Below are 14,823 nucleotides of genomic sequence, written 5' to 3' on the forward strand. Positions count from 1 at the left end.
GAAAGCTAATGCCATGAACCCACTTAACCAATTCACGAAGCCAGAGGACCAAGAGAAGTTCAAACACATGATAAGATGCATCCCACAAAAATCCAAAATCTAATGCGCTCCTCGCAAGCATTACAACAAGCACCTGAAATCCTATGTGTTCATCACCATTTGTAGCTCACGTCCAAAACAATTATAATCGTAGCATGCAAAGTTGGGTTATTTTCTGTAATGATTAAGCCATCCTGGTTTTTATTAATCAAGAAAGAAACCATATTCTAATGACCTGACCCCCTTGGGAGCGTCTCCAGTCGCAATCAGGAGCAGCTCAAGCTCACCCTCCATGCGCAAGCAGCGACCCCACTTCAGTATCCCGCCGCACATTCCATGCCGTGCCATAAAAGTTTGGTCACCAGCCCAGACACATCATTCGAGTGCGTGAGAGAGAGAGAGAGAGAGGGGGATGGGGTTAGATGACCAGAACTTTGACTGCGCTAACGAGGACGCAGCCTTTGGTCTGGGGGCATAAAAGAATTCATTCACATGGGGATGTGGTGTCAGAGCGTGTAGGCTAAGGATCGCCAGGAAAGTCTCGTGCTTGTTTAAATTCATCATCATCATCGTCATCATCAATCTCTGATGATGCTTTCTCGTTTTCAGCAAAATGGACAGAAGCTTTCCCAACAGTTGGTTTTCTTCATCCAAACCCACTTTAACACTAAGCCAAAGAACGGCACAGAGTTCTAATCCTGCCCCACTTGACTTCTGGTTAACCAATCCACATCTTGCTGGAAACAGATAGCAGATCGAACCAGAGCTAAATCACGAGTAGCAGATTTGACCGAATATATAGGGAAACTATAGAAGCTTGCCCGCCACTGTGTAGTTAGTAATTTTCTGCGGCTGCACGAAAATATTAATTTAACTCCCACACTAAATTTAATTTCCCGTGGTGAAAATATTTCTCGAATTTAAGCCCGAAAAGGAAAATTTTATAATTCAAGTAGGTTTTCTAATTAATGATTTTCTATTTTGGATCAAACTCCTACCTATAAATAGGAAGCTGACGTTATATATGAAGAGTATCAAAGATGAATTTTTGCTAGTGAATTAAATATCGAAAGTGTTTGAGTGACTCGGATGTATAATTGTAATCTCCATTGTATGCATTTGATCTCTCGTGAAATTTGTTGCTTCTATCTTCATGGACGTATCCTTTTATGACCAAATCACATAAATCTTATATCCAATTTATTTTCTTATTCTGTCTAATTTATTATTTGATCGCTTGCTTCTATAGGATATTGTACTGTAGTTTTGATTGTCTGAGTGAGGATGGAGGATGGACTCTTTAAGAAAAGTTAGGAATCGATTCTGCTCTTTATGCTTCAAGATCCTTTTTTTTTTTTAAGATTAGTATCAAACTTTTGAGCCAATCTTGCTTTATCTACTAAGGAAGGAAGGAGGCCACAGCAATCTTCTTTAGTGGATAGGAATCAATCCTGCCTCTCTTTTTCTTCTTTAAAGTAATCCCAAATGGGTGCTTTAGAATAGGACATCAAATTGTTCTTTAATCTGTTTTTTGAATAATTAAGGAAAGAAATGTTGGTTCTTTCCAACATAACATATCGTCGGTTCCATGAATTAGACGTTGTCTCGTGAAAGAGATCGAAAACTCCACAATCTATTGAAAACAATTGAGGATTAATATGAACGAAGAGGTGGGGAAAATAGCTATGGTGGGTTTGTGACACGTGTCCCTCCATCGTAGTGGAGCGGTTTTCCGGGGCATACGAGAACCGTCTGTTTGTGTTTTTCACGCCCACTCTTCCTGAATATAACGCCCATGACCCGACCACGACAAAGCAAAATTCGTACTTGAAAGTGGAAAAAGAAGAAGAAGAAGAAGAGAGAAATAGAAAGGAACCGTCATCGGTAGCTTCAGTTCGATCTTCTTCTTCTTCTCTCTCCCACCAACCTTCAGTTTTTCGCCAGCTGGAACATGAACTTGTTTTCAGCTTCCGTGCTTCGTCTCCCTGTTGGGGTTAGTAGCTGACCGGCATGCGAGGCCTGCTGATTCAAGACACGGTGTTCATCTCTTGAACCCTGCAAAGGCTCGAGAAGAAGCTGCTTCCAAAGCATCTCGGCCATGTTCGACCTCCTGTTCGGGTGGCGAAAAGCTTCCAAATGGTAGTTTCGTGCGATGTTTTTTCCTGTCAATCGTGTCTGTTTCATCGTTCCTTTTAAATTTGAAGCTGATGGAGACGTCTAAAGACATGGTAGTGTTTGGTAACATACGCCCTTTGTGTTGCAGCAAGAAGGTGATCGGAAGAGTGCAGTGCCGGCTGAAGCTGCTGAAGAACAAGAGGAGTTCGATCGTGAGGCAGTTGCGCGAGGACGTCGCTCAGCTCGTCAAGAACGGCCACGAAGATGTGGCGATCGAGCGGGTACGTAGTGGTCGGCCTGAATCTTACCAATTCATGCTTTGAGCATATAGTGGCTTTTAGTATATAGTATACTGTTGAGGGTTAAGTCATTCCCCTGTTGCTTCCCCTGTTTTATGCTCCTTTCTTACAACAATTGCTTGAGGGTGAAGCTCCTCCATTGCTTGCCGGTTTCGTTTTCCTGATAAATGTGTATAGCCGATACATTCTCTTTGTGGTTTTCATCAATTAGAGCGTCCGAGCAAGCTGACGGAAAATGAATTTTCCAATTTCTGCAGTAGTGTGGCGCCACTGGATAAAAAGTATCAATCCTCTCATTTTAAGAACCAAACACAGCTCCTTGATTTTGTCCACTGAGATGCAAACTTGAAGAGACCTGATTGAAATTTAGCTACTTGATAGAAGGATTGCTTCGTCATAGTCAAATGAGTTTTTGTCGTCTTAAGAAGCTCCTTTCGAGGAAATAAGTGAATATTTAGCTTCTTAGGAGTGTCAAAGCATTGGCTGCGCTTCGAGGAAATAAGAAGAAAACTTTTAGTGAGGAATACGCAATAACAATTTGGGGTAATTTATGGGGTTCGGATGGGAGATGATGAAGAATGTTTAACCAAGTTCATTGAGCTGTAGCAACTGCGAAAGTGCGATTCTGTATCTGCTTAATGACTGCCGGTCTATTTTTTATCAGGCTGAGCAGCTATTCAAAGATGAAAGCATCATGGCTGTCTACGATTTGCTTGATCAATTCTGCGAATTTGTTATTGCCAACTTGTCCTACATTCGCAGGAACAGGTACTTATCACTTCTGCGATTTTTCTATGAAAGCACAATTTCTGCTAAAATCAACCTTCGAATATTGTTACTTCGTGATTGTAGCCTCCCGCTTTTCTCATCCGCAAAGATTCTGCTCTTGTAAATTAATCTTCTCAGGGACTGTCCAAATGATATCAACGAAGCGGTTTCAAGCCTCATCTTTGCATCTGCAAGATGCGGGGATTTACCTGAGCTTCGCGTGATCCGGAAGCTCTTTGGAGAGCGTTATGGCAACAGATTTGCTGCAACTGCCGTAGAATTATTCCCTGGAAATCTCGTGAACCGTCAGGTCGGAGTCATTACAACCTTTATTTAATGACCATTGAATTGTTTATTTAAGTTCACTGATGTAGTTAATGGCATTCTGCAAATGCAGATAAGAGATTACCTCTCCATCAAATCAGTGCCCTATGATGCGAAGCACAGATTAGTGGACGAAATTGCCAGGGAATGCTTCCCTAAGCCCGAGATCTTAGCGATCGAATTTTCTTCGGAGCTGCAAAGACAGGTAACCGTAACATCATTGTATGGAAAGATGGGCATATCTTCTTTCGAAGCTGACGGTTTCTTTTTCTTTTTTTCCCTGGAATATTCAGATGAAAGAAAACATGGAACAGAAATTGATGGATAAGGAAATTACAATTAGCCATGTCAGTATCGAAGAATCTCGAGTACAGGTTTCCAGAGCTAAAGAGATTGGAACAGAAGCCGTAATACATGTTGACTCTGTAGCAGCTGCACAGGAACTTCAGGCTACACCATCTCAATCTCATCCTAAACTACATCAAGATGCAGCAGATACTTTTGTATGTACCTCTATTGTTTCTTGGCCTTCCAGCAATCTATCGGACTCCTCGCTTTCGCCAAGCAATCTCGCATTGACTGGTCCTGAAGGAATTAAGAGTGCCACTTCCATTCAAGTAGCTTCAGAACCGAAGGATAGATATAATAAGCACCTCATCCTCTTCAAGCAATTCACCTCAATTTCCTGAAGGAAAGGTAGTCTATCTCGATGATGTTGAGGAATTTCGGTCACTCCCCAAAGTGGATGAAAATGGGCAAGACCAGAGGCTATTCAAGTTCAAACCTTCACTCGGCCTTCAAAAAGGTACACCTGAAGTTGAACTTGATCAGGTTTACATTGAAGAGTACGAATCATCAGATGAGAAGAAGGCGACTTCAAGGAGCTCCAGGAAAAGCGAGGCGCCATCTGGAAATAGGTCGAGCAGGAGATCACTGTCCCGAGACAACCAAAGCATCGAGGATTGTGAATTTGTGGTCTACTACGACAAGCCTGGAAAGAACTCGATTCACAAGCTCAGCCATAGCTGCCAGGGGAAGCATCCGAAGATGAACCATGCCGAAGAAAATGGTCAGTCGGTTTCTTTGAGGCAGAAAGCAGGCCAAAGTTTCAGTCCTGACTCGGGGAGTCATTCCAGCTCGTGCAGGTCTAAGTATGTTTCAGCGAAGTCGCACCGTGACTCCAGCTCTAACTGCAAAATAAACAAATGTAGCTTGGAAGATCCATGTTACCATTGTACCGGTGACCAGAGCCATCTTGCCGGACTTCAAACCCGTCTCGACAAAGTGGAGACTTTGATTGAAGGCTTGTGCAACTGTCCAGGTCTTACGAATGAGAAACTCGATGTCAAGTCGTCTTCAATACCACTTCAACAGAAAGGAAACGGCTTTGAAAATGGTTCTGCTGTATATAATGTTTTCACCTACAGGAATTCCAAGCTCAATAAGAACAACATGCACAAGGAAAGTACGGCTCAGGGATCCGATTCTTCAGGAAGCGACACCACTACTGTAATCCGAGGTCTCAAGGATGAAGTTCTCTCCCCCTACTCAAGAACCATGACGATGCCCCCAGAACGGCGAAAAGATAAGCTCAAGGAAAAAGTTCCTCGCTCGAATTCGTGTCCGATTCAATCCCCAACCCATGTCCATCCCAAGTTGCCCGACTACGACGATCTGACAGCCAAGTTTGTGGCACTCAAGCAAGAGTACTGGCAAACGACTAGGCCTCGCGGTCGGAAACAAGAAGCGAAATAGAGCGTGGGAGTTCGGCACATCTGTAGCTTCTTCATTCAGAAAAAATTTCCATTTGTCAACAATTTTTTCCGTGTCACTAGGTGTTCTTGATTATCCTTCCGTAGCGTCTTTCATTCGGAGAATCGATTCTTTGTACAGATTTTGGGGAGTTCTGCATTATTAGATTGGATTGCATTTGTTTCTTTCTAACATGCTCAAACGTTTGACTCGAACACAAAAAACAATCTTGTCAACCGACAACCGCGAACAGACCGCTCAGCACCTCATTGAAATGAATCGACGAGGGTTGGATGATGGACGGTGGAGCTATCCGACTTCAAGCGCAAGTGAAAGCGATGCGGAAGGTCGGCCCCTCAAAAGCGATCCAGGAGAAAAACAAGGCAAAGCTGTGGGCCTAGAGAAGATTTTTGAACTCTTCCATCAGTCTTCTCTCTTTGGGCCATGTAGTTTAAACCTAATTGCATTGGCAAATACTATCTCATGAGCAGTCTCTTTCGGACGCATATTGCCGCATGCGAGCTAGACATAATTAGAGGTGGCAAACCGGTGGATAGGAGTCGACCTCGAAGTAGGTGGATTTGTGTTCCGTTCGTTCCTAAACGCGGAAGAGTACATGTTCTAGATTCTTGGAGACGCGTATGTCGGGTTCAGGTCATTTCGATGTCGAATGATTTCGCTTTATTCGGATACCGGTCATTTGGGATTGCATTAATTGAGGACCCGTTCTTCTTTGGTTTCGATTTCGGTGTCGACTTCAAATACTCTAACTTGTCAAACCCTTCTATTCGGCCTTTTTTTTTTAATGCTAAATCGATGGATTTATCGTCATGTATTATTCTACGATCTTTATGCAATCATTCTATTCGATCTATGAACCTCTAAGATTGAAAATGTTCGTGGCATTGTCACTCACGAATGCATAAGCTAGGACTTAGCACTACGTAGAATATATGACATGTAATAAAATGACAAATTATCTCGACAGTATAAATTGTAGATATAATAGCTCAAATAATCTATGAACTTTGGTTTTATATGGAAAGTCGTCCCTGAAACTTTTAATTTGTGTAACGTGGTCCCCAAAATTTGGCCCAATATTCAATATCATCCATCGACTTTTAATTTGTTTAATGTAATTCATGAGCTAGGTTTTGATGGGTTACATGTTCAAATATAATTCACTAATATTCAATCTTATCCCATTTCTCTTCCTTTCTCTCTCCACCGCTAGATTCAGAGTCACCGAGCCACCACCACGGTCTCCACGGCAAACCCCGTCGCTGCTCTGGCGGCAAAAGGTGGTGAGGGCTGCGGCGGCGATGCTGAGGTTGGACATGGTTGGGTGGCGGCACCGGCACGGTCAAAGAGGGACACGTATTATGCTTTATTATTTTTTATGGTACTTCATTTTTATGAGTGAAAGTTATTCGATCTAAAACCTTAAAATAAAAATCACCAATCAGCGTCTTGGCGTTGAAAGAAAACATAAGTGATTTTATAATCACTTTCCTTTTTGTTTTTTTTTATAGAGTGGCACATAAACCGTTTTTACAAATGTCTCATGCATATGGATAACAAACTGTACTCCGCATTAAGATATTTTTCGGTTCCATCAAGGAATTTACTCAAATTTTCTTATATTTGCAATATGCTACACATGATTATTTATACATGCCTACTTTGGAAAACTGCAAAAATGAAGGTATGTTATCCAGGAAAATTATCCAAAAAGTCCTAAACCTATTGTAGCTTTATCAATTCAGTCATAAACCTTTCAATTTTATCAATTTAATCCTATATCTTTTCTCATTTTGCCAATTAAGTCCATCGGGCCAATTTCAGCCGAAAATAATTGACGTGAACATCGGTTGTCCTATATGACATGGTCGGCGGTGACGTGGACCACTATCGATAATATTTTAATATTTTTTTCAAATTTTGTATTTTTATTGTTTGTTATTTTATTATCTATATTTATTTTCACTTTTTTCTTTGCTTTTTTTTTTTATTCGACGAGGACAACCTTGCCCGCGACCACGAGGCCTCACCAACCTCTAGTCGGGCCTGAAAAAAGGAAAATAAAAAATAAAAAAATTCAAGAAAATAATAAATAGTTTGAGAAAATATTAAAATATCATTAAATTTGTCCATGTCAACATTAGCCTTTTGTCGGTCATGCCGCGTGGGACGGCTAACATCCATGTTAGCAATTTTCAGGAAAAATTAGGCCGGATAAACTCAATTGGCAAAATGTGAAAAGAGTTAGAATTCAATTGGCAAAATTGAAAGGTTTAGAATTGAATTGACAAAAAATACAATAGGTTTATGACTTTTTGAACAATTTTTTCTGTGTTATAGAGTCATGATTCGTTTCGAATCTCATCTTGTGATTCAATAATTTGATAATTCATAGTTGGAATCTCAATTTCACAACTACGAAGTGGATAGAATTGCCACTAAAGGCAGCTTAGTCCTCTTTCGGGGCACTCCCAATAAATTAATAGAAACGTGAGGACCACAGCTCCAACATGAACATTTTGACAAAAACCCATGAGTCCAAAGGCATCGATTCCCAAACTTTTTATCACATCCTCCCATCAACCAAAATGGGGCAACGCGGTTGAGTTAAGATAATCATTTTGTTGTCCCACTCCAAAACCTTATTATATACACGTTACATTTCGTATCTTTCCGAAGCTCTATCCTTATTGGGTTTTGGGAAAACCTAGGTTTGTTTGAGCCAATAGCACGTAGATACATCACAGCTTTCTCGATCAGGAGCACTTGACGCGAACCTTTGTAATCCGTATAGATTAGTGAAGTGGATTAATGATGTAATTGCACCGACGTGCTAAAGTTGCGTTTTGACTTAGGGTTTTTATAACAATTTTGGTTAAAAAAAAACATTGGTACAAAGGAGAATTGCTTTTACGTGGGTCTTCTCTTCCTTCTGAGTTCCTAGCTAATCGTATCTTGCCACAAGGCGTGAACGTCAAGCAAGGTTTTTAACACTGAATTTTTTATTCTTGTTTTCTTTTTCGTCATCTCGTTTTTCTATTGGCTACGAGAAAAGGTGAATAGTTGAATGATTCATCTTTATTCAGGGGATTATCCAATACTAATGTACTAATGAAGTTCTCTTACCTTCGATCTAGGTTTTAGGTCACGGATCTTTATTAAACACGTCGAAGATATCGATGCTTAAACGTACTTACACCCATGTGAGTATTTATAAATTTGAGTGATTAGATTTGCGGATTGTCAGCTCTTTTAAATTGACATCACGATTTCCTCCGACAACCGAATCTTTTAATAGAGAATGAAAATCGTAAACACCTTCTATGTCCCCGATCGGACTCGTCACATCATGTCTCACTTAATTTGCATTTGCGTTGTAGTCTTGTGGTTTTTAGCATCACATTTCGCTCGGCCAAATTATCACTTAGCTTCTTAGGTTAGGTCCATTCAAGGGGAAAATTGTTAAAAAAATTCTAAACTTATTGTTTTTTTTGCTAACTCAATCATAAACTTTTTAATTTTATCAATTCAGTCCTAAATATTTTATATTTATGTCAATTCGATATTAAATTATTTTTTGTGCCAATTTAGTCCTAAACTTTTTACGTTTGTGCTAATTCAATCTATCCCGCCAACTTTGATTGGCCGCTAGTGATGTGGATGCCCGCCGGTGATGATGTGGGCGCCGATACTGACATAAATAAATTTTATTAATATTTTAATATTTTTTAGATTAAATTTTCTTTTTTTTCTTTTCTTCTCTTTCTTTTTTTGTTTTTCTCCTTTCTTCCTCCTCCTCCCCCTTCTTCTTCCTCTTGTTGTTGCCGGTGTGGTGACCAGCCGGAGGCTAGGTCGGCAAGGTCTACCTTGCCGGCTAGTTGGGACCTAGCCTCACCGGCGTCGGGGAGGTCGGCTAAGGTGAGGTAGGCCAAGTTGCCGTCCATGGCGAGGCTCCCGTGCCATGGAAGGTGAGGCACGACCTCTAGGTGAGGTCGACTAGCCATGGCGAGGCTTGCCCTTGATGCGACCAACTTCGCCCAGCCATGGTGAGCGTAGATCCGGGCGAACACCAACCAACACAGGCATCAAATAGGAAACTTGCAAAAATAAGGGCAAAAAATCTGGGTGATGTCACTTGCGGACGAGCTGCGCCCAATCGCAAGCATGATGTCATGAACTCCCATCTTTGTGGACCAAATCCTTGCTCTTTGCCTTAGCTAGGGTGAGCCTTGCAATCCATGGCGAGGCCGCCATGGCTGGCCGACCTCACCCAAGCCAAATTTGGGCGAGGTTGCGCCTTGCCATACCTAACCTTGCCCGGTGCCGGCGAGGCTCGATTCCGACTATGGTCAACGAGGTCTAGCCTACCTCGCCGGCCTAGCCTCTACAAGGTCACCACACCGGCAACAACAGGAGGTAGAAGAAAGGGTAGGAGATCGGGAAAGGAGAAAAACAAAAAGGGAAAGAGAAGAAAATTAAAGAAAATTAAAAAATATTATTTGAAAACATATTAAAAATTAAAAAAAAATTGTTCACGTCTTCCCCGGCGTCCATGTCACCGCCGGTCGGCATCCACATCACCACCGAAAGGTCAAAGTTGATTGGATTGACTAAATTAACAAAAACGCAAAATGTTTAAGATTGAATTGGCAAAAAAAAAAAGTTTTATGACTAAATTGGAAAAATTAAAATGTTTAGGACTGAATTGGCAAAAATACAATAGGTTTAAGACTTTTTTGATAATTTTCCCTCCATTTAGGAAATCGAGAAAAATTTATTGATCATTTTGGTCGGACTCAAGATGCTAACCAAGTGAAGCTCGAGATTCCGAGACCTCACACCTGTTGACCCATTGAACACCTCTATCTATCCCTACCAACTTCGGGCATATCTTATATCGCAAATCATAAGGCACGAGGTTTAAAAATTACCTACAAGAATGATCATTCAATCATTCGAGTCCATGCCACCTGGTAACTCACCCGCCATTCAATCTAGAAAACTATAAACGAGAGATTCGGATTGAAAGAGCCTTGCATGGCATTGGCCCTCGAGTTCAAGGTCTTGCATGAGCCACCTTCTCCTCCTAACCCATCCATACTCAGTGATGTAAGTTCTCGACTCATTATTTTACCCTAATCATCATCTCAGGGGAACCGACTTTGGTCACTACATGACAACCAATGTGATGCTTAATGAGGGATTAAGATAAGCAGCTGAATTAATCTAAGCGATCGGAGCGTATTAGGCGAATTCGCCACCCCGGAGAGGTCTTGATCACGCAAGACTTGAAGCTTTCTTAATTAGCAGATAACTCGTTCGTACCAAAGTCATTAGAATATGGATTCAGACGGCTGAAAGGGATGCTTAAAGTTGTGTTTTTACTGACAGATGGGTGGATTTCCTTCAAGACATAGTATTCAATAATTATTTCAAAGCCTGCGTCGACGTATTGCGTGAATCTTCACTTTGAAGCTTCCGAGCGAATTTCTTCACAGGTGCGCATGCCAGATATAGCACACCTATCCGGTAGCTCCAAATTTTTCCCCTCCCCCACGAAGAATGGTAAAGAATTATGGACTATGACTGTATTTGTTTAGCAAAAATGAGTTATTTTTGGAAAATATTTCCTAGGAAGTCAATTTCCAAAAAAATGACTATATTTTCCGGTATTTGGTTGAAACATGAAAAAGACCAGGAAAATACTTTCTGTTATTTGGGATGGGAAATTGGATTTAATTTTCCTCCATGCACTTCATTTAATTATTTATTGTTTTTCTGTTTTTTTATTTTTTATTTTTTAAAATGAAATTTTAATATTTTTAATTATTTTTCTTTTTTCCTTTTTTCTCCTTCCTCTTTTCTTTTTTTCTTTTTAATGTTTTTCTCTTTTTTCAATTACATTTTTCTACTGGTCGCCGGCCTCGACGACGGCCAAGGACCGCTGACATGGGCTCACGCGAAGCCGATGATGGTTCCCCTGGCCTAGCCAAATTTGGCGAGACCTAGCCTTTATTGGGGCGGGCGGCTACAACTTGGCCTAGCCTCGATCGAGGCCGACGGTGGCGGGCCTAGTCTCGCTCGAGGCTGGCGATACCTGGCGGTAAACATGGCCACGAGCCGGTTTGGGCCCGAAATTGGTCCGTTGATCGGGACCGCCGATTTTGAACCGGAATCGGCTTGGCCCCTCACGGGACGATTACTGATTAAAAAAATTTGAAACCGGCCCAAAATCGGGACCGTCCCTTCAAGGGCCGGTTTCGGTTCAAGCATGACCACGAATCGGAACCTCCGATTCATGAAACTGAACCGGCGGTTCACGGCCCATGGCCATGTCAACCCTGGTGGGCCTCGCTTGAGGCCGGCGATGCCAGGCCTCACCTGGCCGCCCACCGGTTGTGGGCGTGGCCGACGACCAACGAAGAAGGAATATTAAAAAAAAAAATTAAAAAATTTAAAAAATAAATTTCATCTAAAAATAAAAAAAATAAAATTTTCTAATTTTGAAAAAATAAATAAAAATGAAAAGAAAGCAAAAAAAAAATAATTAGAAAAAATAGTTGAAAGAGAAGAGGAATGAAAAGTGTGCAAAATATTTTCCTCTTCTCAAAATGAAGAAATCATTTTCCTTAATTTTAGAAGGTTTTTTTATTGACCGGAAAATATTTTCCATTGACCGCTCATTTTTCGCCCTCCACACACCAGAAATTGAGGAAAATTGTTTTCTGGAACAATATTTTCTGTGAAATATATGGGGCCTATAAGATTAAACTATTAGGTGGAAGAGAGTATCCGTATGATCGTGATATTGACCTTTAATCCAAAGATCACAGCGTATGAGACAACTTTGGCTTTTCTTGCATGTCTCGACATTAAATTTGCAATAAATACGATCCCTGTAAGGCATGGCTACCAAGAGGGATCTTACCACTTGGTGATCCGTGTCGTTTAATTCGTGGGATGGAATTTTCGGCACTCATCAAGAGAAAGGGGCGAGTAGTCCATGTCACGAGGGCATTGGCTAGCATTGAATCCACTAGGAAATGATAAAAATGGACGGTGTATTTTGTTCTTTAATGAGCCTTACTCTGAACCCATCAAGTCAAAACTCTCTACCATCATCTCAATAGACAAGGAAATTCCCGGGCTCTTACTGCTAATACAAAATTAACCCTGTAGGGATTGCGTGCTGATCGCACACGGGCCATCGCAGCCTAAACTTTCCAAGCATACCCTGAAAATAGATCTTTGGATTTAAACCTATGTTTGGATATAAATACCAAATTTATTATGTCTGGTTCACGCATAATATATCTTGCTTATCTTTGGTTTGGATTCGAGCATTATAGACGCATGCACGTTGTTTCCAAAGCTACTTTTTCCATGGTTTCAAAGGGGAAGGCAACGCCTCTTTCTGCTGCCCCTTCGAGCTTATCCATAACAAAGCAAACCATATAATTATTGTCATTGATGGGAGAAGATATTTCTGGAAATACGCATATAATATATTCCTCTTTTTCGGCAGGATGAATTGAACGCCCTAAAGTTGTCAAAGATAATAAAGATGGGCGGTAGCATCATAAATCATAACATCGATGGACCTTGCCATTCATATGATCCGAGACTCAATGTCAGGCGCATGAACAGATCGGACCAAATGATTTAAGCACAGACTTTGTTGCCTCCCTAGTCAAAGCAAGAAATGAGTAAGCAAGGGTAGTCGATTTTAAGATGGGTGAGTTTCAAATATGGAACTTGGAACTTATCTTATCCAGGCCGGTTCCTTGTCTTTGGAACAGGGAGCCGCCCTTATAGACCGTGAAACCAACTTTGCCGGTTCCAGGGTCAACTAGAACTGGCCGATTCTTCTTCATGTCTTCTTTCCGGGTTTCATTTTGATTTTTGATTTTTTTTTTTTTGGTTTCATCAGCTAAAAGATTTCATAAACTTCTCTTTTTTTTCCGGCCTTGCATGAAAATGAGACCATCATAGTGTAACTCTTCGAATCAGCAAAATAACCATCACGATCCAAGAAAAAGAGATAACTTAGGGTTAGTCCTAGTTCAATACCAGCTCGATCCCACTCCACCCAAAAACTATCATGCATAACCCAAGACCCATCGGAAAGGCAAGTTTTTCTCCATAATTTTTACATGGGAATCCCTAAGTTTTTCAAAACTAGTCTACAAAATCAAATATACAGATTGTTATAGGGTGCCGAATATGACCCGCTTATTTAATACCTCTCAGTAATCTATCACGTCATTCGGTATATCGATTTTCGCGGATCATGCTTAACAAACCTTGTATTGTTATTTAGTTAGTTACGTGATCGATTATATCTCTAACCGCGACATTACTAAAATGAGGGGAGTTCATAAAATATCTTCGGGGAGATGTTGGGTACTGGGTTCCCCCCTTCCAAAAAGAGAGAGAGAGAGGCTCCAACTTTGTCCCTATGTTATTGAATGGTTCTAAAGTTCAAATCTAGAGACTCTCTCTCTCTTTCTCTCTCCCTCCGGACAGATATTTTTGATGCGGGCCCACGAAGCAGGAAATGGAGACACGTGTCCCCTCCCGTCAGGCCCCCGCCCAGGCTTGGAAGCAAAGGACAAGGGAGACTCTCGCAAGAAAACAAATGATTAGGAAGGGAAGGAAATGATGGTCGGACCACCGACACGTGCCGATTCTCACCGACTTTTGCGTGGGGCACCGTTATGGGTGTTGACTTTTTCTTTTTCTCCCCCATTTTTCTTTTGGGGTTGCTGGCCATTTTTTCAGCGTCCATGCACCGAAAGTGAAGCCCCCCGCCCGCCCCCCACCAACGTGGAACACTCATCTCAGCACAAAACCCTAATGACGTGACCCGTTTTCTATACGGTTCTCTCCAATTTTTGTTTTCTTATTTAAAAAAAACCAAGATCTTTATGTCCGAAATAGTTCGAGATCTCGAACTTTATTGAGGCTCGATTCGATTTTGGAGAATCACAACACGCTGAAACGATAGTTTTAATCGTAGATTTATCTATGAACTTGATCCACAATTTGGAGTGATTCGCAACGGATCTTGATACTTCCAAATAAACTAGATCATAACCCTTCGCACATGGGTTCAATGGTATTTTATGCCGTGGATATTGGGGTAAGAGGTTAGTAACACGTGGGCCTCTAGCTTCTAGTTTCTAAAGAAATCGACCCTTACTCATTTAAAGATCGATTTTTTTGTCATTTTAGCATTCAATGGCGAAGGTACGCGTCTGGAGACATCAAGCCCAACAAAATTTAACATCGGCAGCACGATTTTCGTATCTGTTATGTCTACGCTAGGACGTTCTCGATTCGGCTCGGTAAGTTCGGAGTGGAACTCGCGGACGTCGCTCTCGACCCTCTTTTGGGGCTCGGTTCATATGCATGAAATTTTCAACCTAGGGCTCACCAAACATCCTATGATAGCCCTTCCCTTCCTTAAGTAGGCTTAATGCATGAGAAAAAGGCTATGGAGGGA

The 14,823-nt window shown here is 41.3% G+C and overlaps 1 pseudogene; it reads left to right on the forward strand.

Moving 5' to 3' along the window:
• The first annotated feature begins 1,931 nt into the window (after positions 1–1,931).
• Positions 1,932–5,491, forward strand: LOC115728635 (annotated as a pseudogene).
• The last annotated feature ends 9,332 nt before the right edge of the window (positions 5,492–14,823 follow it).

Source organism: Rhodamnia argentea, chromosome 7 (genome assembly GCF_020921035.1).
Source record: "Rhodamnia argentea isolate NSW1041297 chromosome 7, ASM2092103v1, whole genome shotgun sequence".
Taxonomy (NCBI): domain Eukaryota; kingdom Viridiplantae; phylum Streptophyta; class Magnoliopsida; order Myrtales; family Myrtaceae; genus Rhodamnia; species Rhodamnia argentea.